The 23,051-nt window shown below is 38.4% G+C and overlaps 1 long non-coding RNA gene across 2 annotated transcripts in view; it reads right to left on the minus strand.

Moving 5' to 3' along the window:
• Positions 1–23,051, minus strand: part of LOC120095588 (uncharacterized) — a 166,052-nt gene that overhangs the window by 100,189 nt on the left and 42,812 nt on the right. Inside the window, exon 3 of one of the 2 annotated variants that reach the window (XR_005491119.2) lies at positions 4,396–19,389. The exons of the other annotated variant lie outside the window; for it this stretch is intronic. This is a non-coding gene — a long non-coding RNA (uncharacterized LOC120095588). Of the gene's footprint in view, positions 1–4,395; positions 19,390–23,051 lie in introns of those variants that run through there. 2 annotated transcript variants of the gene reach the window in all.

A 23,051-nucleotide genomic window follows, 5' to 3' on the forward strand; every position in this document is an offset into this window, starting at 1 on the left:
CATATTAGAATGGCTAGTCGAGCTTGCTTCTTCTGACCATTTGCTTGGAAAATTGTTTTCCAGCCTTTCACTCTGAGGTAATGTCTGTCTTTTTTCTCTGAGGTGTGTTTCCTGTAGGCAGCAGAATGCAGGGTCCTCGTTGCGTATCCAGTTTGTTAATCTATGTCTTTTTATTGGGGAGTTGAGTCCATTGATGTTGAGAGATATTAAGGAATAGTGATTATTGCTTCCCGTTATATTCATATTTGGATGTGAGGTTATGTTTGTGTGCTTTCATTCTCTTTGTTCTGTTGCCAAGACGATTAGTTTCTTGCTTCTTCTAGGTCATAGCTTGCCTCCTTATGTTGGGCTTTACCATTTATTATCCTTTGTAGTGCTGGATTTGTAGAAAGATATTGTGTAAATTTGGTTTTGTCATGGAATATCTTGGTTTCTCCATCTATGTTAATTGAGAGTTTTGCAGGATACAGTAACCCGGGCTGGCATTTGTGTTCTCTTAGGGTCTGTATGACATCAGTCCAGGATCTTCTGGCCTTCATAGTTCCTGGCGAGAAGTCTGGTGTGATTCTGATAGGTCTGCCTTTATATGTTACTTGACATTTTTCCCTTACTGCTTTTAATATTCTTTATTTATTTTGTGCGTTTGGTGTTTTGACTATTAGTGACGGGAGGTGTTTCTTTTCTGGTCCAATCTATTTGGAGTTTTGTAGACTTCTTGTATGCCTATGGGTATCTCTTTTTTTAGGTTAGGGAAGTTTTCTTCTATGATTTTTGTTGAAGATATTTACTGGTCCTTTGAGCTGGGAGTCTTCACTCTCTTCTATACCTATTATCCTTAGGTTTGATCTTCTCATTGAGTCCTGGATTTCCTGTATGTTTTGGACCAGTAGCTTTTTCCGCTTTACATTATCTTTAACAGTTGAGTCAATGATTTCTATGGAATCTTCTGCTCCTGAGATTCTCTCTTCCATCTCTTGTATTCTGTTGGTGAAGCTTGTATCTCCAGCTTTTTGTCTCTTCTTTTGGTTTTCTATATCCAGGGTTGTTTCCATGTGTTCTTTCTTGATTGCTTCTCTTTCCATTTTTAATTCCTTCAACTGTTTGATTGTGTTTTCCTGAAATTCTTTCAGGGATTTTTGCGATTCCTCTCTGTAGGCTTCTACTTGTTTATTAATGTTTTCCTGTGTTTCCCTAAGGGAGTTCTTCACGTCTTTCTTGAAGTCCTCCAGCATCATGATCAAATATGATTTTGAAACTAGATCTTGCTTTTCTGGTGTGTATGGATATTCCATGTTTGTTTTGGTGGGAGAATTGGGCTCCGATGATGCCAAGTAGTCTTGGTTTCTGTTGCTTGGGTTCCTGCGCTTGCCTCTCGCCATCAGATTATCTCTAGTGTTACTTTGTTCTGCTATTTCTGACAGTGGCTAGACTGTCCTATAAGCCTGTGTGTCAGGAGTGCTGTAGACCTGTTTTCCTCTCTTTCAGTCCGTTATGGGTACAGAGTGTTCTGCTTTCGGGGGTGTAGTTTTTCCTCTCTACAGGTCTTCAGCTGTTCCTCTGGGCCTGTGTCTTGAGTTCACCAGGCAGCTTTCTTGCAGCAGAAAAGTTGGTCTTACCTGTGGTCCCGAAGCTCAAGTTCTCTCGTTGGGTGCTGCCCACGGGCTCTCTGAGGCGGCAGCAACCAGGGAGACCTGTGCCGCCCCTTCCGGGAGCTTCAGTGCACCAGGGTTCCAGATGGCCTTTGGTGTTTTCCTCTGGCGTCCGAGATGTATGTACAGAGAGCAGTCTCTTCTGGTTTCCCAGGCTTGTCTGCCTCTCTGAAGGTTTAGCTCTCCCTCCCACGGGATTTGGTTGCAGAGAACTGTTTATCCGGTCTGTTTCCTTCAGGTTCTGGCGGTGTCTCAGGCAGGGGTTCTGCCGCTCCTGGGCCCTCCCCCACGGGAGCCCAGAGGCCTTATACAGTTTCCTCTTGGGCCAGGGATGTGGGCAGGGGTGAGCATTGTTGGTGGTCTCTTCCGCTCTGCAGCCTCAGGAGTGCCCACCTGACCAGGCGGTTGGGTTTCGAAGTCATTTTTATTGTTGAGGATGGTTTTAGCTATCCTGGGTTTTTTGTTACTCCAGATGAATTTACAAATTGTTCTGTCTAACTCTTTGAAGAATTGGATTGGTATTTTGATGGGAATTGCATTGAATCTGTAGATCGGTTTTGGTAAAATGGCCATTTTTACTATATTAATCCTGCTAATCCATTAGCATGGGAGATCTTTCCATTTCTGAGGTCTTCTTCAATTTCTTTCTTCAGTGTCTTGAAGTTCTTACTGTACAGATCTTTTACTTGCTTGGTTAAAGTCACACCGAGGTACTTATATTATTTGGGATTATTATGAAGGGTGTCGTTTCCCTAATTTATTTCTCTGTTTGTTTCTCTTTTGTGTAGAGGAAGGCTACTTATTTATTTGAGTTGATTTTATGCCCAGCCACGTTGCTGAAGTTGTTTATCAGCTTTAGTAGTTCTCTGGTGGAACTTTTGGGATCACTTAAATATACTAACATATCATCTGCAAACAGTGATATTTTGACTTCTTCTTTTCCAATCTGTATCCCCTTGATGTCCTTTTGTTTTCTGATTGCTCTGGCTAGAACTTCAAGAACTATATTGAATAAGTAGGGAGAGAGTGGGCAGCCTTGTCTAGTCTCTGATTTTAGTGGGATTGCTTCAAGTTTCTCTCCATTTAATTTAATGTTAGCAACTGGTTTGCTGTATATGGCTTTTACTATGTTTAGGTATGGGCCTTGAATTCCTATTCTTTCCAGGACTTTTATCATGAAGGGGTGTTGAATTTTGTCAAATGCTTTCTCAGCATCTAATGAAATGATCATGTGGTTTTGTTCTTTCAGTTTGTTTATATAATGGATCACATTGATGATTTTCCTTATATTAAACCATCCCTGCATGCCTGGGATGAAGCCTACTTGGTCATGGTGGATGATTGTTTTGACGTGCTCTTGGATTCGTTTTGCCAGAATTTTATTGAGTATTTTTGTGTCGATATTCATAAGGGAAATTGGTCTGAAGTTCTCTTTCATTATTGGGACTTTGTGTGGTTTAGGTATAAGAGTAATTTTGGCTTCAAAGAGGAATTCGGTAGTGCTCCATCTGTTTCAGTTTTGTGGAATAGTTTGGGTAGTATTGGCATGAGGTCTTCTATGAAGGTCTGATAGAATTCTGCACTAAACCCATCTGGACCTGGGCACTTTTTGGTTGGGAGTTCTTTAATGACTGCTTCTATTTCTTTAGGAGGTATGGGGTTGTTCAAATGGTTTATCTGTTCCTGATTTAACTTCGGTCCCTGGTATCTGTCTAGGAAATTGTCCATTTCCTGTAGATTTTCAAGTTTTGTTGAATATAGGTTTTTATAGTAGGATCTGAAGATTTTTTGAATTTCCTCTGATTCTGTAGTTATGTTTCCCTTTTCATTTCTGATTTTGTTGATTTGGACATACTCCCTGAGTTCTCTCATTAGTCTGGCTAAGGGTTTATCTATATTGATTTTCTCAAAGAACCAACTTTTGGTTCTGTTGATTCTTTCTATGGTCCTTTTTGTTTCTACTTGGTTGATTCTAGCTCTGAGTTTCATCATTTCCTGCCTTCTACTCCTCCTGTGTGTATTTGCTTCTTTTTGTTTTAGAGCTTTTAGGTGTGCTGTGAAGCTGGTGACATATGCTCTCTCCTGTTTCTTTCTGCAGGTACTCAGAGGTATGAGTTTTCCTCTTAGCACAGCTTTTTATTGTGTCCCATAAGTTTGGGTATGTTGTACCTTCATTATCATTAAATTCTAAGAAGTCTTTAATTTCTTTCTTTCTTTCTTCCTTGACCAGGTTATCATTGAGTCAAACATTGTTCAACTTCCACGAATATGTGGTCGTTCTTCCCTTATTGTTATTGAAGACCAGCTTTAGCCCGTGGTGATCTGATATGACGAATGGGATTATTTCTATCTTTCTGTATCTGCTGAGGCCTGTTTTTTGACCAATTATATGGTCAATTTTGGAGAAAGTACCATGAGGAGCTGAGAAGAAGGTATATCCTTTTGCTTTAGGATAGAATGTTCTATAAATATCCGTTAAGTCCATTTGGCTCATGACTTCTCTTATTCTGTCTACGTCTCTGTTTAATTTCTGTTTCCATGATCTGTCCATTGATGAGAGTGGGGTGTTGAAATCTCCTACTATTATTGTGTGAGGTGCAATGTGTGTTTTGAGCTTTAGTAAGGTTTCTTTTATGTATGTAGGTGGGCTTGTGTTTAGACCATAGATATTTAGGATTGAGAGTTCATCTTGGTGGATTTTTCCTTTGATGAATATGAAGTGTCCTTCCTTATCTTTTTTGATGACTTTTAGTTGAAAATTGATTTTATTCGATATTAGAATGACTACTCCAGCTTGATTCTTCTGACCATTTGCTTGGAAAGTTGTTTTCCAGCCTTTCACTCTGAGGTAGTGTCTGTCTTTGTCTCTGAGGTGTGTTTCCTGTAGGCAGCAGAATGCAGGAGCCTCTTTGCGTATCCAGTTTGTTAATCTATGTCTTTTTATTGGGGAGTTGAGGCCATTGATGTTGAGAGATATTAAGGAATAGTGATTATTACTTCCTGTTATATTCATATTTGGATGTGAGGTTATGTTTGTGTGCGTTTCTTCTTTTTGTTTTGTTGCCAACACTATTAGTTTCTTGCTTCTTCTAGGGTGTAGCTTGCCTCCTTATGTTGGGCTTTACCATTTATTATCCTTTGTAGTGCTGGATTTGTAGAAAGATATTGTGTAAATTTGGTTTTTTGGAATATCTTGGTTTCTCCATCTATGTTAATTGAGAGTTTTGCAGGATACACTAACCTGGGCTGGCATTTGTGTTCTCTTAGGTTATGTATGTTATGTGTCCAGAATCTTCTGGCTTTTTCTCTCAGGCAAGAAGTCTGGTGTGATTCTGATAGGTCTGTCATTATATGTTACTTGACCTTTTCCCCTTACTGCTTTCAATACTCTTTCTTTATTTTGTGCTTTTGGTGTTTTGACTATTATGTGACGGGAGGAGTTTCTTTTCTGGTCCAATCTATTTTGAGTTATGTTGGCTTCTTGTATGCTTATGGGCACCTCTTTCTTTACGTTAGGGAAGTTTTTTTCTATGATTTTGTTGAAGATACTTACTGGTCCTTTGGGTGGGAGTCTTCACTCTCTTCTATATCTATTATCCTTCGGTTTGATCTTCTCATTGAGTCCTGGATATCCTGTTTTGGACCAGTAGCTTTTTCTGCTTTACATTATCTTTGACAATTGTGTCAATGATTTCTATGGAATCTTCTGCTCCTGAGATTCTCTCTTCTATCTCTTGTATTCTGTTGGTGATGCTTGTATCTACGGTTCCTTGTCTCTTCCTTCGGTTTTCTGTATCCAGGGTTGTTTCCCTGTGCTCTTTCTTCATTGCTTCTATTTCCATTTTTAATTCCTTCAACTGTTTGATTGTGTTTTCCTGGAATTCTTTCAGGCATTTCTGTGATTCCTCTCTTTAGGTTTCTACTTGTTTATTTATGTTTTCCTGTGTTTCTCTAAGGGAGTTCTTCATGTCTTTCTTGAAGTCCTCCAGCATCATGATCAAATATGATTTTAAATCTAGATCTTGCTTTTTTGGTGTGTTTGGATATTCAGTGTTTGTTTTGGTGGGAGAATTGGGCTCTGATGCCATGTAGTCTTGGTTTCTGTTGCTTGGGTTCCTGCGCTTGCCTCTCACCATCAGATTATCTCAGTTGCTATTTCTGACAGTGGCTAGACTGTCCTATAGGCCTGTGTGTCCGGAGTGCTGTAGACCTGTTTTCCTGTTTTCTTTCAGCCAGTTGTGTGAACAGAGTGTTCTGCTTTCAGGCATGTAGTTTTTCCTGTCTACAGGTCTTCAACTGTTCCTGTGGGCCTGTATCCTGAGTCTACCAGGAAGGTCGCTTGGAGCAGAAAAGTTGGTATTACCTGCGGTCCCGCGGCTCAAGTTTCCTTGTGATTGTTGCTTTTGAGCTCTCAGCGAGGGCAGAAATCAGGAGGACCTGCACAGCCTTTTTCAGGAGCCCCAGTGCACCAGGCTCCCAGATGGTGTTTGGTGTTTTCCTCTGGAGTCAGAAATGTGGGCAGAGTGTAGTCTCTTTTGGCTTCCCAGGAGTATCTGCCTCTCTGAAGGTTTAGCTCTCCCTCCCACGGGATTTGGGTCGCTGGTCTTTTCTTAATCACAATTTCTTAGCTCCAGCTAACCAGAATCAATTGTCCCAGTAGTCTTTTCTATTCTGGACTCTAAAACCAGTGTCATGTGGCCAAAGCTGTTAAATTCCAGTGTTTGCTGGGGCTGGAACATGGCCCCCTTGTTCTATTTTATTATCATCAGCTTTCTGTTTTCTAACTCCTTCACTGCCTAAGCTTGGCTGTCCTGGAACTTGCTATGTAGATCGACCTTGAATTCAGAGATTTGCATGGCTGTCTATTGTAATGCTGGGATTAATGGGGGTATACCACCATGCCTGGATTTAAGATTTCTTCACTCAGAACCTGTTTTTTCCTAGGCTGGTCTTGAATTCAAAGATATGTTTGGCTTTGCCTACTGGGATTAAAGGCTTATACTACTATGCCTGGACCTAAACTTAGCTGGGTGGGATCTTGCCCCTAGGTCATTACTCCCTTAATTCAATTTAACATCATTGAACACAGGATTCAGCTCCATTTCACTTCTTGGGTCTCTTTAATACTCAAACTATTTATTTTATATTTTTCCTTTCAAAGCTTTGCTGTGCTTGTTTAAAATGCTCTTCATGAAACCTAACCAGAGAACAAGTCTATGATGGGTGTTTCTGAGACTTCCTTTGTCAGTGTGATTAGTCTGAGTCTCTTTACCTTAGCCTCAGGGAGATTATTCAAACAAAGGCAAAAAAGTAGCCATATTCTTCACCAAAATACTATAAAAACAGTCTCTAGGCCACATATTGAAATTCTCCACTGAAACCTCTTGGACCAGGTCTGCAAAATTCAAATCACTTTCAGTAACAAAATCTTCCAGGTTTCTACTGGGATAGCCCATTAAACCCCATTTAAAGCATTTCATTGCTTTCCAAATCCAAAATCCCATAACCACATTCTTCCAAAGAAAAGTGTGGTCAAACCTATCATAGCAATACCACACTCCCTGGTACCAACTTCTGTCTTAGGGTTTTACTGCTGTGAACAGACACCATGACCAAGGCAATTCTTATAAGGACAACATTTAATTGGGGGCTGGCTTACAGGTTCCAAGGTTCAGTCCATTATCATCAAGGCAGGAGGAGCATGGCAGTGTCCAGGCAGGAATGGTGCAGGCAGAGCTGAGAGTTCTGTATCTTCATCTGAAGGCTGCTAACAAAATACTGACTTCCAGCCAGCTGAGATGAGAGTCTTAATGCTCAAGCTCACAATGACATACCTATTCCAACAAGGCCACACCTCCAAATAGTGCAATTCCTTGGGCCAAGCATATTCAAACCATGACAATGACCAAGGCAACTCTTATAAAGGATAACATTTAATTGAGTCTGGCTTACTGGTTCTGAGGTTGGGTCTAATATTATTATGGCAAACAGCAAGGCAGCATCCAGGTAGGCATGACGCTGGAGGAACTGAGAGTTCTACATCCTACTCCTAAGGGAGAAAGGAGACTATGCTCTTTGAGGCAGATAGGAGGAAAGTTTCAAAGTCCATTCTCACAGTGACAAACTTTCTCCAACAAGGCCACACATAATCCAACAAGGACACACTTCCTAATAGTGCCACTCTCTGGGCAAAGCATATTCAAACCCCCATACAAGTAACATTGTACAGACTGAGAGGTTGTATTTGAGAATATCAATCTACATACAGGGACATAAGTGCATACAAAAACAATTGAAGAAAAGAAAGGCTATGAATCTGACAGAGAGAAGGGTGGATGGTCAATGGGAGTCCTTGGAGGTAGGAAAAGGAAGGGAGAAATATTATAATTAATCAAAAAATCTAGGATGGATAACATGATAGTTGTCTTTCTGAGAGTGACTTAATACAATTAATATGAATATCCCCTATTGAATACATTTCTTTTCTGAAAATAACTTCATTTTTCATTCCTTTTAGGGCTAAAACACTACTCCATTGTGTATATAAATCAGATTTTATTTATTAATTCTTTCAGTGAAGGCCAGGTATAGCATCATTCTTTACTGAGTAAACCTTTTTGGAAGTTTGAATCCTGAGATCTCAAGTGAGCATACTTACTTTCCTGGGAGATGTCTAATAATTTCAAAAAAAATTATTTCCAGGTAGTATTTACACAGGCAGAATCAATTTTGTAAAAATATTAATAATCAAATAGAAATGCAGAGCTAATTATGATTTAGAGATAAAAGTATTTTCTAATCCTGATAACTATGTCATAAAATAATACCTAATCTACTATAAGTCACAGAGATGAAATTATTCAGTGTAATTTAATAAAAGCTAACCTAAGTATCATTTAATTGAAGGATATGCAGTATTTCCAAAAGACAATAAAATTGTTATATAACATGTAACATGCTTTCAACAAGAAATAATAATTTAAAATAATAATAATCTAATTAATAACTAAGTTATCTAGATAGGTTTGGGTCCTTTTAGAGAAATAATTTTCTACTGTTAAATTTCAGAGGCCAACTCCCAGGTACACTTCATTTTCCTCTCTCCCTGCTTTTCACTCAAATTACCTCCAGAGAGCTGCCTCCTCTCCATCTCATTCCCTCAGACACTGGCCTTTCATTTTTTGGGGGGGGCTTCTAGGTGGTGAACAACAGGTTTTGGCCTTAGGTTGAACAACAGGTAGATCTAATGAGGCTCTGTTGATGGGTTTTTGTTTTCTTTGTTGGGAAAGAAGTTTTTATTCTCTTGGCATCACTAAACCGTAGTTCCAAAATAACTAGGGGTTATCATTTGATGGGGGGATGACAAGAACACCTGATTCCTTACTGTGATTTGATGGGGGATGTTATAAAAGGATGACTTCCTGGGAAGTGCCTCATTTCTACAAAGATAATGAAAGTTTGATTATGAAGCTGACAAAGAAGCAGAGATAAAAGACTGTGACATTTGGAAACTCTTTTAAAAATTGATTTATTTTTTGATAATTTCCTAAGATATTTAATGCACTGTGATTGCATTAGCCACGACTGCCCTCTCCTCCCCTCTCTTGCTCTCTGAACTTTCTTTCTTTCCAGTCACAGACTTGGAAACTCTTGTTCAATTATATAAGATAATTTGATGGTCTGGAATTTATAACTAAAATATTATAGTGGTTGGAATACGCTTGGCCCAAGGAATGGCACTATTAGTAGCTGTGGCCGTGTTAGAAGACCTGTGTCACTGTGGGGATAGGCTTTGAGACCCTCCTTCTAGCTGCTGACTCTTCTCCTGACTGCCTTGAGATCAAGATGTAGAACTCTTCGCTCCCTCTCCAGCACCATGTCTGCCTGAATGCTACCATGTTTCCTACCATCATGATAATGGACTGAACCTCTGAACCTGTAAGCCTGTCTCAATTAAATATTGTCTTTATAAGAGTTTCCTTGGTCATAGTATCTCTTCACAGCAATGAAACCCTAACTAAGACAAATACTATTGCTATTAATATTGCTGGAAGTGAATTTAAATTACTATAGACTTGTAGTCTATGCTAAGGAGCTAATGTCATTCTGTATTCTTCATAAACACAACAAACCTGGAATTATTTTTTATTATGAAATAAGCTTAGTCCCAAAATACTACCGATTTGTTATGACTTTTGTGTAGTAAGAATTCTATTATTGTAGCGATTCTGCATTAACAATGTAAAAGCTAATTGGGGCATGTTTTTTACATGCCTTTAATCCTAGCTCTTGGATGGCAGAGGCAGGTGGATCTCTTTTAGTACTGTCCAGCTTGGTGTTCATAGTGAGTTCTAGGACAGCCAGATGTATGTAGAGAGACCTTGTTTCAAAAAAACCTAACCAAGCAACCAACAAACACACCCTATAAATTGGCATCATTATTTTATAAATATAGAATTGAGAAAAGGGATGAGAAGATCCTGAAGTACAAAAGCATAAATGAGCTATAAGGCTTTGTTTTGCTCCATTTTCCTCTGGCAACTAGTTGAGGTCCTTTAGCCTTTAGTTATAGAAGGAATAGGATAGAGTTCATTCACGTATTGAAATTGTTTATTTCAGGGAAGTATCTAGAAGATCATAAGATTCCTTCAGCATAGCTGTTATCTTCTTTGGGATAGGGCTCTCACTGAGAGAACTTGGAGTAATAATTTGATAGGAGATGGTGGTAGTCCTTTTAAATACCAGCCCTTAATAAGTTGTGAAATAATTAAATGTAAAATATTATAGGATTCTGCATGATCATGTTAAACACTTGCTTCTATTTTCTTTATTTCTATTTTTTTTACAACAAATGACAGGGTTTATTAATATAAAAAAATCAAACCTCTTGTAGATAATAAAATGGTGCAGAAAATGAAATTTTCTGGGAGATCATTATTTATCAAGATCCATTATTATGCAACTCTTAAATCAAAATGCAAAAGCAGAAATCTCATCCTCAAATTACAAACAGTCACGATCTCATTGAGTAAAATCTAAGCTCTCAATAGGAGTTCCGATTACTTAACATTCATTTTTCATTCTTAGTTATATTACCAGAGTAAAGTTATTGACTTCTCTATTGAAACTGTGAAGTGGTTGCCCAGAATTACAACTCCCCTCCACGGAAGTTGAACACAGTTATTAAATACTTGAGAAAGTGGTCAGTGTTTCCGTTTCAGGGAATGCATATGGCAGAATCTTTCCTCGAGTGATGGGAATAGAGGATACTGCCTTTACTGCAGATAGAATCCTGGAGAATGACCTCTAGGAATATCACTTTTTAAAGAAAATTATTTTTAAACTCCAGATATTATTCTCCTTCCAATCCACCCTCTCACTGTTCCACATCCCCTATCTCCATCCAGCTCCGCCCCTATCTTCACAAGGATGTGCCACCCTACCCACCTCACCAGACCTCGAAACTCCCTGGGGTCTCCAGTCTCTTGAGGGTTAGATGTTGTTGTAAAAAGATAAAAAATAAAGAAAAGTATAATGGTCTTTTACCCTGCTAGGTCCTGCACCATGGTGCCCCAAGATATCTGCTAGATATCTTGGCGGAAACACATCCCAGCTGCACACTTTGCTACACTCGAACCCTCACATAAAAGAACACACAACACAATAATCTTAGATCCAATTGATAAGATATAATTGCCCACTTAAACATGCAAAGCCCGGTACCATCCATCCCTTAGGAACATTAATAACAACCTGTAAATACACAGCAGAATCTTAACATCACCTGCCATGGCTTCTCTTTCCCTCCTCTCTCTTCTCCTTTCTTTTGTTTCCTCCTGTTCCTTCAAACTTCTCTCCCGCTCATCCTTCCTTCTCCAATGACAGGCCTCCTTCTATCCTGTACCTGCCCCTCACCTGTACTTTACAAATTCAATGAGGAGGTTCTGGAGAAGTCACCTGATTCCTGGGTAAGAGACTAGGCAGCTGTCCTCAGGGCAGTGGAATTAGCATCAAAATACAGATAACTTCAGGGCAAACCACAACCTTTCCCCCTTTTTGTCCAGTTAAAAAGCCTTTTCACTTATATATAAATTGAGTACAATTATTACCATTCTACAATTTATAAAGCATATGATATACTCAACACCCATTCCATCACTATATCAGTTAAACAGAAACAGATGCATCTTCACGGACTGAACCCAGATCCCCGTAGTCCTTTGCTGTATATGTGTTGGGGTCCTCATATCATCTGGTGTATGCTGCCTGGTAGGTGACCCAGTGTGTGAGAGATCTCGGGGATCCAGGTTAAATTGAGACTTATGGTTCTTCTACAGGGTTGCCCTCCTCGTCTAAGAAGTTTCTGTGTATATTTGGTGTAGGATTAGTGTTTGAGTCATGAAATTATCCAGCCAAAGTCCTTTGCATAGGTAATACAACAAGAAATATGAGCCCGTGAAAACAGCCTGAGTATTGTTTTTATTTCTGCAAAGCACAGAGTCGGAGTTTGCAGGCTAGCTATAGTGTGCTCTGGTTCTCAAGGAACCAAAATAACTATGTCTGGTGGCTCAATTCATGTTCAATTTAAACACGGTATTTATTCTTTTATGATAGGAAGAGCATTGCCTGACTCAGTCCTGGAGGGATGAACACTGAAAACTGTTACATTTGCAAGGTCTACTGGAATTTGACAACTTGTTTTGTTGTTTAGAGACTTCAAAAATGTCTTTCTTTTTTTTTTCTTTTCTATTTTTTGGAGCTGGGGACCGAACCCAGGGCCTTGCGCTTGCTAGGCAAGCGCTCTACCACTGAGCTAAATCCCCAACCCCAATGTCTTTCTTTTTAATTGGTATATATTCATAGTACATGGTACTGAGTTTCATAGCAATGTTTACACTTGACTATGAACTACACTTTGACCATGTTTCTCTCTTTGCTCCTGTTGCTATCCTTTTCTCCTTTTCTCCTTTTCCCTCTCTTTAGTTCCCTTTCTTCCCATTTGACTTTTGGTTCCATGCCAGGCACACATACATGCACAATTCGATGTATCACTAGCACATCTACAAACAGTGAAAATATTTGTCTTTCTGAGCCTGACTTAATTCACTTACTTGGATGTGCATCCTTCCAGCTGAAAGTTGTCTGAGGCAGACATTACTAGTCTCCATGTATATCTGTGTAAGCAGGGGCTGGGTTGAATCGATGTACATCATTCCATAACATCATGGTCAGGGCAGGCTGCCTAGGAAGGACAGCCAGTGCCGTCGAACTCAGAGAAGCCTTACAGTTTGGAATGATTGCTCTGTGGTTGCTGTCCTAAGGTTCTTGGGTATTCTGTCTTTACATTTATAGTGTTAATGGAGTTCCATGGGCAGTTTGAGTCAGGCAGTTGGGGATCTAGTTTTTCTTCATTGCTTGCCTCTCCCTTCTTGTTTGCTGCTGCCCTTTGCTGGGGAGGAACACTTAAATACCTACTGAACATAACCTGGTATATAAGTGTACATGCATGTACATAGACACATAGGACATCTCACAATTCTGAATAGGCAATAACATTTGAAGAAGAATCCCAAATTGAGCTGTAAATTCAAATACAGCTATCCTATGGTAAAAGTAGATGGTCAGGTCCAGTACTGCAGTAGATACCAAAATTCTTGGATGCTCCAGTCTTTTATGTATATGAACTTATATTTGTATATAATCTGCACGCATCTTCCTATGCATTAATCATCTTTAGACTACTTACAAGACTTCATAAAATGACAAGAAGTGTGTATAGACACTTTTATTTTTGACAAGGTGTCACAGTTTGCTCTGGCTGTCCTGGAGCTCACCAGGTTGGCCTAGAACTCACAGAGATCCAACTGCTTCTGACTCTTGACTCCTGGGTGCTATGATTAAAGGCTTATGCCGCCATGCCTGGGTACAGATATATTTTTTCAGATATAATTTTTAAGAAGTTATTTTCAGTTTACAGTTTGATTCCCAGATGTAGAACCTATCGATTTGACCATAGATTGTATTTGTTTTAGAATTTCACCTAAAATAAATGAGGAAGGTGGCTTTCAGGTACATTGCAACAATTAGCATATTCATTTTACTTTTAACACAGTTTTTTTGGCATATATAAAACAAAATAATACTCTCAAGTAACCAGCCAACGTGTAGAGTTAGAAGAGAAAAATAATTTTTTCTTCATCAATAATAAGAACTAAACATGTAAATCTCAAACTTATTCATTGAAATGGAAATACATGCTTTCTTCAGAGTGTAACATTAAGAATCAGGGTCTGAGTATCAGTTATATAAAAACTCAAAGAAGTTTCTGTTTAAAAATGCTTTATGATAAGTAAGGAATCATTTGAATTGCTTGCTGAAATACTGTTTTCCTGGTTCCAGCTTGGAAGCAAGGCTAAGAATTCTGTGTTTCTGGAACAAGTAGATTAGGTTATTTTGATGTGGGAGGCTTAGGGGCAGCACTTGTAAAATTGCTTCATGAAGAAAGCAGTTAAAGATTTTGTTTTTTCCACTTTTGGTTTGAGAACAGTCTAAGTACTTAAGGGTGGCAAGAGCCCCTGGCCTATAAGCCTTCACTGAAAACAACCCTCTATGGAAGCATGTTGCTAGTGGAAACTGCAGTCAAATTACAAGCAGACTTGGGGACAGAAAAGAAGATTGCAGACAATGACAAATGGTTCCCCCTTCTGCTTAAGAATTCTAAATAAGAGACCCAAATCCACATATCTGAATCCATGTATGTGATTGTTCCTGGACAGGTGGAAGGGCCGTGGCTGCTGAGACCTCACAGCATAAAGAACCTTTGAATAAGGAAATGGTTTTCAGACACTGAACCCAGACACAGAAGTTTGAATGTAGCAAAACAAACAAGAAACTTTTGCTCTGTTCACCCTGAATCTGGAAGGGTTTTTAGTTTCTGAAGCTTTATCAGCACAGAGTGATTAGCCCATTTAGCACATAATGCAATTCATGATATTATACAAGCATAGAAAGTATCATTATTACTAGGGTATCAGTTACCCTAGTAACCTCTCCTGTAACCTTTTCACTCTCAGGTCATTGCCATGTGTCTTCCTCTATTATTCTACCTTATCACCATTGTCATAAACATCATCATCATCATCACCATCATCATCATCATCACCATCATTACCAACATCACCATCATTACCATCATCACCATCGCTATTCTCATGTATATTATTGTTGGTTTTTTTTTTTTTTTGAGACAGGATCTCTTCTTGAACCTGGAATTCACAGATTGGCTAGACTAGCTGCATAGTGAGCTTACCTCTGTCCCCTATACTCTCCTGGTTTTGCCTCCTTATTCTGGGATTACAGCTATATGTTGCTACAATTGGACTTGTTCTTCCACACAGGAGTGTGGCTTCTCAACACAGGCATGCACATATATAGAGCAAGCACTTTACTCCCTGAGCCATCTCCCCAACTCTATCTTTCAAATAGCACAATTTTATTAATATGGGTACTAGATTGTGCCGGTTGTGAAATAGGGTTGACAAAGATGCAGCCTGATTCTTGCAGAGAGGCAATGCTATCTTGCCTTTATTATTAGGATGGCTAGGCCTAGGGTGTGACGCCATTAGTCGGTGTGGTTTTGTTGAAGTAGGTGTGTCACTCTGGATGTGGGATTTAATATACTCATCCTAGCTGCCTGGAAGCTAATCTCCTCCTAGCAGCCTCCAGATGAAGATGTAGAACTCTCAGCTTCTCCTGTTACCATGCCTTCCTGGACACTCCCAAGGTCCTGCCTTAATGATAGTGGATGGAACCTCTGAACCTGTAAGCCCGCCCCAATTAAATGCTGTTCTTTATAAGAGTTGCCTTGATCATGGTGTCTGTTCACAACAGTAAAACCCTAATTAAGGCAATTATGGATTCAATCACAGAATACACAAAATGCTTTGTCTTTCACTCTATTTTAGGGAGGCTATGTGTATGGTAAAAACCCAAAAGAAGACTTGCTTACGTGTGATGCGAGTTTTTGACTCTTGGTGATGTGCTTTCAGATATTTGTTAGTGTCTCCTTCATTGGTGATCACTAAAGGAAGAGTCATAAATACACGTCACAGAAAAAATTCAAATGAATTTTCCACGCTAAGCAAAGAAGGTCATTCAGAACAAATGTTTAATATGCTCCTAAGATAGAATTGTGGATTATCTGTGGATCCTAATTTTCTATTCTCCATTGTTATAGATAATTAAGAGAGATATTTATCTCTAATCTGAATTTTTTAGAAAATTCTTCTTTTAAAGCAATGGAAGGAGGCTAAAAATACCCTTATCTTCCCTAGGGCATGATAGTAATATATTTTTATGCTTAGTTAATAGAACCTGAATGACATTTCCAGCTCAAGTTGTCAGGAAGTACAAGTTCTCTATTTTGTCATTTTTTAAAAAAACAAGGTTGGACTTTGAAAGGTCATATATAAGTCACTAGATGAAAAGGCCTAATCCATACCACCAGATTATTTACAGAATGACACAAATTATGATGCTGTCCTAATAATTTGAACAATGAAGGTATATCACAATCCAGGAAGGAAAACAGGCACTTACTGTCCTTTCCCCAGACAGAACTGTTGGAATCAGTCAACTAGCTAGGTGCTGTCTGCTGTCCTATCTCTGGCCTTATCTCAGAGAACTGGATCCTGTGTAGACTGTAGTAGCATTGTGCTAGGAGAGGAAAGTGAATTGAATGTGTACTACCTTTTGACTGGTTGTAAAAAAGTTAAATACCACAAATCAGCCTGTCTGGAGTCATCTAGGATAGGCTAAGGCTAGCAGATAGTCTTCCGGGAGGCCACCCACCATTTTCGAATGGTCTGCCATGGGTGAGCTTGACAGCAAGACCCAAAGACACTTCATTTTAGGTTTCTTCTTGCAGCTGATATATGTTTCCTGTCATTATTAAATTAATATAATAATCCCAAGGCATTAGCTCACCCTACTGATCAGATTTCCTGCAGATCAATATAAAGATGAACTTTCATGAATCAAGACTGTTCAGATGAATTAAGAATTTTATAGAATTGCTATTTGATTCAAATAATTTTAGGAAGACAGTTTTACAAGATGGTCTTAGTTGTTTTGCTAAAGATATAATAAAGTTAGAATCAAGAATAGAATGTGCCCATTCCTCATAGAGTAAAGGTTGCATAATAAGAAATACAGTGAACTTTCATAATCACACTAAAAAGAAATAGACTTGGGACAAATTTGTGTTCAAGAAAAACATTTAGGTCCAAGGATAAAACCACAGGTGTGAACTATGATAAGGCAAGGCCATGCAAAAACGGTTGCTTTGAAGTTATAATGAGCATATAGAATGAAACACTGTTTTGAATGTAATATCAACATCCTTCCGTAATTCCCATTTTATGTAACATTTTATCTCTGAGGTAATTTTCTAAAGAACTTTTTTTTTGTCTAAGAAAGTATAAAAAGGTCAGAGAAAGGAAATAAAATTAGTGGTTGGAGGGATTGGGGATTTAGCTAGGTGGTAGAGCGCTTGCCTAGCAGGAACAAGGCCCTGGGTTTGGTCCGCAGCTCCAAAAAACAAAACAAAACTAACATAGATAGTGGTTGGATAGTTTAGCTTGAGGGGCTCTTCCCCATCAATCTGTCCATCCATCCATGCATCCATGCATCCATCCATCTAAATGTATATGTCTGTTTTTCTATATGATGTATGTAGGTATGTGCATATATGTAAGTATACATGAATACTTGTGGAGTAAGACATATGGTTAGCCCCCCAAAAATTGTGAATGTGTTAATATGTAAATGAGAATGTGAATGAAAATGTAAATGCATGTATGAGTATTTGCCTGCATAAAGCACCTTAATTCTTTTCCTTTCCTTTTTCTCTGGTTCACAAAACTTTAACTAGTCAGGCCACTGAAAGGCTTTTGGCTGCTTGGCCAGATAAAGGAGCCCTAGCAATACATTTTTTACTTAATCCCCCACTTGCTAGACAATTGATGTTAATTGCCCAAGCCAGTGGTTTTTAACCATGGAATAGCAAGAAAGTGTTTAGGATTATTTTTAAGACTTTATCAGCAAGCATTCAGTATAGTTAGGGAGTTAGAAGGCCAGAGATGATTAGTTTTTAAAACTTTGTTTGAAGACCATCAGTCTTTAAAGCAACCTGTGTCCCGCTTCAAACTATTCCAGGTCAGGCTGGCTCCTGGCATCAACCAGACGCCAAATATGTTTAGACCCCTCATGGTTTTTCAAATGCGGCATCTCTCTCAGGGCCATCATGGAAGGACCTATTTATTTTTACTTATTTACTTAATTTGGTCTTAAGATACAAAAGAACATTGCTTGGGAAGGAATTATAAATGTTTATTTTGAAAGTTGTTCAAACTACAATTGATTTTTTTCCAGCTTATTCAACAAACTGGCAAAATATGATTAATTTAACTAAGGCCTTTCTTTCTACAAGGACTTTGAAAATTTTCAACTTTGAAATATCAATTACAGAATGCTATTTTTGCACAAATGAGAGTATGTATACGCAAATATTCACCCAGGATTTTATGCAAATGTGAGAATATATACTCAAGTATTCACCCAGTTTTTTTTGCAAATAAGAGTATGCTTAATCAAGTATTCACCCAGGCTTTAATTCTTGGTGTTCAGGATTATGTGAAAATAGTGCTTGCATAAAAATCAAATTCATTTATGATACAGAATACAAAGCAACAACACAGTGTGACAAAGACAATTCAGATAGGACTGTGACTGTCTAGAGAAGGAAAAATAGTTAAGGACAAAAGGATAATGATGACACCATCCATGATTTATTACTTATGGACCTTCAAGCACACTCTTACCCAGTCATGGGATTTGTGTGGCAGATACTAAGACAGATGCACAAAGACAAGATGCATGCTTATAGATATGTCATAGATGATATGTCACCAGTATGCACTGGGAACACTCAGGCAAGAAACAGGCTTCTGGAGAGGAAGGCAAGTTTTGCAGTTTCTATAGAGTACTTCTTTTAGAAATACTGAGAACTTACTGGAATTGCAGGCAGAAAAAGGCATTCTAATTAAAGAGATTATACAGGAAGGGCATTGGGAACTTTATGAGAAGACCAAGGAAGCATGAAGTAGAAAAAGATAAGTATCTTTGTTTCAGTAGCCATATACCATATCTATCTATCTATCTATCTATCTATCTATCTATCTATCTATCTATCTATCTATCTATCTACCTCACCTCAATGTGTAGCTGATTTCATAAGAGAATGAGAAGAACAGGGATAGAAAAGGTAAGTGAGAAAAAGGTCACTATTATCATAAAAAATTTTAGTTATGACCCAAGGGGAGTTGTTGAATAAAAATAACATGAAGCAAAGCATATTACAGTATTGAAAAATTAGAGGGTTGAGGATTTAGCTCAGTGGTAGAGCGCTTGCCTAGCAAACACAAGGTCCTGGGTTGGTCCTCCCTCAGCTCCAAGAAAACAAAAGACAAAATAATAAGTTATCTTTAATTTTTATTATTATTTAAAAAAGAAAAATTAGATCTGGAGAACTATTGAGACAAATGGCTACCTTAAGACACAGCATAAATCTTCTGCAGCAAAACCTTGAATTGTTTGAGGAAATAAATTCTTGGTTCCCACATAACGGCAACACCAGAGGTCTAGGAGAACATACAGGGTTCTGAGTTGCATTTGATGATGCCTAGAAGTGGTAAGAGAATATAAGAAGGACACTATGTTCTGGTGAGCATTCAAACAGGTCAGCTATCATCTTTCAGGGTACATGACCTTAGTTAGTCTCATCACCACTTTCTGCCATTTGAATTATTACCCCAAAGTCAAAGATGCTGTACCTTTAGTTCTAGAAAGGTGAGTCCCATAGGGTCATGCTGCTGGCAGAAACCAAGGAGAAATCTGAAGCTCTGCTTGTCTGTCATCACAGCTAATTCTCTTTTGCTTGTTTCTCTTACCACAAGTAACTCCTCTGTGGCCCAGTATACAAGCAAGCAAGACCACCATTTCCAGTTCCTGTCACCTTTCAGACACAAGGCTTTGGCACCTATTTCTGGGCTGACCCTTCTTTGGTTTAATGCAGTGGAAGGTGTGGTCAGAAGCCACATGGATATATCTCTTTGAAGCTAAAGCTCCTCAATCTGCAAGAGAGGTTATGATGCTAAAGCAAGGAGATTAGGTGCCAGGAACACCTTGTATGCAGAACTGAGATGAAGTGACTCACTGGATATATGACATGAAGCAAAGCAAGCATTAAGGGATGACTCTTCTGCGATGAACAAAGTGGAGCACGTGTCTCTTTTATATGTTGAGGCATCTTTTGGGTATATGCCCAAGAGAGGTATAGCTGGATCCTCGGGCAGTTCAATGTCCAATTTTCTGAGGAACCTCCAGACTGAGTTCCAGAATGGTTTTACCAGTCTGCAATCCCACCAACAATGGAGGAGTGTTCCTCTTTCTCCACATCGGGGGGGGGGGAGGGCGGCAATGGGGGGAGGGTTGGGAGGGGAACACCCATAAGGAAGGGGAGGGGGGAGGGGGATGTTTACCCGGATACCGGGAAAGGGAATAACACTCGAAATGTATATAAGAAATACTCAAGTTAATAAAAAAAAAAAAGGGATGACTCTTCTGGCATGAAAGGATGGATACCAAAGAGGAACTGTCAACAGCATTGAAAATAGGAGAGGAGGAGCAACTGCCATGAGAATAAGTCTCATCTGGAAATAATATAATGCATTTTGGTAATTATTAGATGCAGCACAGAGAAGCTGAATTATTACTGTAGCACTTTTTTTGTGTTTCACTAACTTATTATTGGACCAAGTAACACAGTGGGCTACAGATTCATGATTTGTATGGCCAGAACATCTATGAGAATTAAAATTTAAAATCATTTAAATGTATTGAACAACATTTTACCTTCTGAAAGAGATTCAACTTTTTTGGTAAGAGATTCAAATTACACTGGAGAGTCCTTTTACTATGCCTGTTGTCAAAGAGGTGTTTTTGGCAAAAAGAAAAGAAAAGGATGATGTAGGCAGAGATCTACTACTGGGACAGATAGATTTTCGCCAGCTCTCCTTTGACACACTTTGAAATACTTTGAGGTAATGGTACTTATTATCACGATCATGGGCCTGACCATTGTTGTTACACTGTGGGGAGAATATAAAAATATTTCTGGGTGTAAGATTTCTGATGTGTAAGATGTTTAGAGATGTAGGCAGCTCAAAGCAGAAGGAAAAAAAAAGGCATTGCCTTGCTCTGCTGAGCAAAGCATTTAATACAGCTGACTTTAGTTGATAACAGGCAGAATGGCTTATTTAAATCAAAATAACAGTGCAGTTGTAGTGAAAAGAAATGGCAAATAATGCATTTTACAAATAAGGAATATATATATATATATATATATATATATATATATATATATATATATATATAAACTGTAAACATCACCTCAGCTGGCCCACTAATGGTGACACACAATTTCCAGTCTGATTCCTAACAGATTAAAGGCTTGTCTCTCAAGAAATTTTATGAAAGCTATACATTCACTCATTTCCTACTGTTACTGAGTGTTTTCAATGTATATTTATACTTATCTAGATATGGATCTGAAAATAGAACCTAGACCAATTCATTAGTAGGAAGAGAGTGATAATAGATTAAAAGATAAATGTGATTTACCAAAGGGATATGGTATACAAGGAAACAGATATATGTTTTATAAGATGTAACTGAAATAGTGGCTAGAGATTCAAGGGTTAGTCTATAACAATGTGGAGGAATATTCACTGGTACAACACCGATAGGATGTGCTAATGAGCTGAAGGTCCAGGAAACAGAGAAACAGGTTGCAAAAATTGTGATTGTATTTAGGAAGTAGAGTTGAGGGGAAGTTTGAGAAGTTGATTAGATACATATTTATTTTGATATGTTGGTTAGATATACAAAAGGATCTGTATAGCTGTGTATATTTTAATACCTAAGTCCAGAAAATTTGGCAGATTAAGGGCTCAGATATAAATCTAATGGATGTCTCCATTTTTATTTTTTAACTGTAAGTTCAATTAGGAAAACCTTAGTGTTGAGAATGAGGGCAGACAGTGAAAAATGAAGTATCTAATATGCAGATATCTTTAGAAAGGAGATAAGCCAAGAGGTCGACTGAACAGGAGAAATCTAGAGTCAGAAACGACATCCTCTACCACAATAAGGAGCAACACTGTATGAAAAGGAAACCATCTGTAAACGCTTCCGAGGAGAATGAGGTCACTCGGCTTCTCCAAGTCTAATACAGACAACTGTGACAGTGGAAAATGCTCAACATTTTTTTTGCCACAGACAATACAATATGGCCATCCATTTAGATGGATTAATATTATTCACCTGCTACAGGAACTTGCATGATATAGCATATATCATGTATATGTATGTATAGGACAGCATGATTATTCTATGGTTGCACTAATTTTTCATTAATTTTTATTTGACAAATTTATATAAGCATATAATGTATTTTGATTAGTCTTTACTTTGCCCAGTCCTGTCTCCCACCCAGCTCTACAACCCACCCTCCCCCTTTTGCTAGCAACTACTTTCTGAGACGTATGATTTCGGTTTTATTTGGGAACACATTTACTTTAACCAGGACCATTTGCAACCCTTGAATTAGATTGCACTATTTTTTTTAAATAATAAGAGTATGTGTATATATTGATTTCCTTACTCTTCCATTTTAAATTAAAAAAAAAGTGTGCCTAAATCAGGCTATGGTGGCACAAACCTCTAATCCCAACCCCCCAGGTCAGCTTTGGCGACATATTGAGTTCTAGGCTATCCTGAGCTATATTATGAGATCTCGTCTCAAACACCATGATATAAATAACAGCAAAATACATGCATATAGAACTTTCTTTACAGAATTCCTCAGTGTATCAAGACAACTATGTGTGGTTTCATAGGTGAATATTATTTTCACCATTTTGCTAATACAATATTGAACAGCTAAGTTGATTTGAATAACATCATCTAGTGGGTCTAATAGACCTGTTTTGATACCTGAGCAAGAACAGTAGGCTTTCTAACCTGTACTCGTTCCCAAGCTAAGGAGGTACCATGACTTCCTAAGCACATTTAGAATCACAGACAATGCAAACAGGTCTCACTGGCTGTAAACCACACAGATATGCTCTAAACCATGTCTTTACTATGTGCTTTAGACAACCCGAGCAAGGAATGCAATGGTTGTGCTTCTCATAGCACTTGGGGAAATCATGGGAAGATATGAACTATAATCAAGTTTTCATTCCACCAAAGCTTACTGTTTTCTTTTGAAATAATGACATG

The sequence above is a fragment of the Rattus norvegicus genome, chromosome 11 (genome assembly GCF_036323735.1).
Source record: "Rattus norvegicus strain BN/NHsdMcwi chromosome 11, GRCr8, whole genome shotgun sequence".
In the NCBI taxonomy this organism is placed as follows: Eukaryota; Metazoa; Chordata; class Mammalia; order Rodentia; family Muridae; genus Rattus; species Rattus norvegicus.